Source organism: Populus euphratica, unplaced genomic scaffold, assembly GCF_000495115.2.
Source record: "Populus euphratica unplaced genomic scaffold, PopEup_1.0 scaffold2.1, whole genome shotgun sequence".
NCBI lineage: Eukaryota > Viridiplantae > Streptophyta > Magnoliopsida > Malpighiales > Salicaceae > Populus > Populus euphratica.
The window spans coordinates 6,905,101-6,908,021 of NW_011499846.1; positions in this window are offsets into that span (position 1 = coordinate 6,905,101).

Consider the following 2,921-nt stretch of genomic DNA (forward strand, 5'->3'; position numbering starts at 1 on the left):
AACTCCTTTTCACCATTGAATTGCTCAAACTCCGTATATGATACTCCGTTGGTTTGCTCAATTGGTCTATCAATATTATATAAAAATATGTTGAAATAATTTCGAGAAACATACGTCACGTTCGCTCTGCAGCTGCCTCGACCGAGCCCCTACCCCGGGAAAGAAACCAAAAGGCATGAAGTGTTAATTTTGGTCAACTTCCGTGATGCAACTTTTAAGGCTCTCAACTCCTTTTTTTGCCCCCTCCAAAATCTTGGGTTACCAATGCAAGGAAGGTTAAAATTTCTTGATTCAAGTACAATTTTAAAACTTTGACATGGGGTTGGCTTTCAGTGTAACTCGAGTTATAAGTTAAAATGATTGATTTTGATTTATATAAATAATTTTTTAAAAAAAATTTAAAAATATATTATTTTGAACAAAAAATTCTTTATAAAAAATAAAAGTTAATGATTAATGGTTGAGTTTTGACCATATTAATAAATTTTTTATTATTTTTTTCAATCCAAACCAATCCAAGTCCTGGATCAACCAGTTCTCAAATTAAAAGATTAAAATGTTTATAGAATGATTCATTTGATATAGAATTAAAAAATTATTTAAATATCAACTCACTTCAATTATGATTCTAAATAATAGCTAAATTAAAAAAATAAAGTATTTTTAAGGGGAGTGTATGTTTATTTAAAAATTTACAACTCTGATATAGGATTAATATGAAAAGAAATCAAGAAGGACATAAGAAAAAGGATCTAGAACCTATGAGCTGGGTTCTCTTAAACCATTAATATTTAGGAATAGATCCTTACCATTAATTGAAGCTATAGACAAATGCTTGTCTAGTTCTCTGAAGTAGATAAACAAAGTACACAAGATTGTTTTTACATGTGGAACAGTGTTAGGTAGTAATTTTAAGAGATAATATACAAGTTTTTTTTTAACGCAATAAGAGTTGCAATCTTAGTTTAGAGTAAAGCACATTAACTAGGATGTAAGTTGGCATGAGATTTATGTGGTGTGGTGAAAAGGTGAGGGAGAAATTAGAGCTGAAAGGTTAGCAATTAGCATTTTTTTTCTTTTGTTTTGGTGGGAAGAAGAAAATAAATAGTAAAATTATAATCCTTTTTTAATCTGGTCTCTGGACCCTTGAAACTTTAAAATGAAGCGTTTAATAAGTCATAATTTTTTAGATTCCTTGCAATTACATTCTTAGTTTTTTTCAACTAAACCCTTAAACTTTATGGACTTTTTACAAAGTAATCTTTGATCTTGAAATTTTTTAATTTGACTTTCGACTAGTTTTTAATCTTTAAATTTCTTTCAATTAAACCTTTTGATTGCACTAATTTAGCCTTTTAAAATTTTAAATGTATCCCTATTCCTCTAATATTTGCTGATGTGAATTAGACCTCCAAACTTGATTTTTCTTCAATTGAATCCTTAGTGTATCCAAAAAACCTATTAAAAGTTAAATTCAGTCCTTAAACTTAATTAGTTCTTCTAATTATTTTCAATTTCACTTTTAAAATTAATTTTTTCCACTAAATCTTTAAATAATTCAATTAAACATGTTAGAAGTTTAATTAAGTCTTTAAACTTAATTAATTCTTTCAATTTTGGTATTAAGTTTTGATTTCAACCTCAATTTTCTTCATTTCTTCATCTCATTTTGTAAAAATATTTTAATCTGGCTATCTTTCTGGTATTTTGATCTTTTACAATTCGAAAACTTATCTTCTCATGTCCCTAACTATTTTTGAATTTTAAATTTCTAATTTTTTTGGGTTTTTAAATAAAAAATTATATATATTTTTAATTTAGAATCAACTTTGGGGGATCTAGAATTTGAGTCATGACAGTTAGAGTGATTGTATTCCTACCACAATAAAATTAAATAGCCTCTTCGGATAAAAAAGGTGCAATTAAAGTAATATGACATCATATCAATATCGAGAAGTGTAGTTTAACTGGTCAGGTTTTAAATTTATTTTCTAGAGGTTATCAGTTCGAGTCATACAAACTTTAGGGTCAATAAAAATATATATGATTGTTAACTTTAAGACTTATAGAATTAGTCGAGATACCTAAACAACCATATTAATAATAATAATAAAAAAACTGCAGCACACCATTAATAAAATCTCCCTTAAGTACCAAGTCGTCCCATGCCACGTACACATGCAAACATATCTTGACCAAAAGTTCTGTAGTGCGGAACGTATTATATGAAAGGCAAGGCACTTGGGTTTGGTTATGCTCGGAGTACCATCCAGCACTGGAGCTTGTAAATGAGTTATCCTCTCTGTTTTTTTTTTTTTTGAAGTCGGGTAAATGAGTTATAAATTAATTGAAGTATTAACTATATAGATACATCCAACTTATTATCTGATTTACAATGTTATCGAGTAGGCAACTTTATCCCTAAGGTTACCAAGTGTTAATTTTTAATGTACCTTTCTATCAAGGCTTAATTAATTAAGCCGTTGATGATACACGGGAAAGTTGAGTCTTGACTTCCTTGAGGCTGAACGTGCGGGCAAAGGCGGATGCCCTGATTGCTGGGTCATTATTGTTTATAGATATATTGATCATCCATAGCCATTTTTCTGAACTGAGGTGGATTTGTAGCTGTTGCTCTTCGAGCTCCCAGCCAACTTCAAGAGTCGCCGCATTCTGTTTACTAATTGCCTCACCATTCCATCTCTCAGCGAATTTGCGTGTCGTTATGTGTTGACTCAAAGGCAAACGTTGCATGTGACATGCCCACGATCCTTAATTAGTTCCCACCCCATTAACATCCCTTCCATCTATTAGAATCTTCTCCCAACCTGGATCACCTTCTCTATTCTCCGACCACACAAAATCACATTCTTATCTGGATATACCCATACAACTCAGGAACCTCGCTTTTTTTTTTTTTT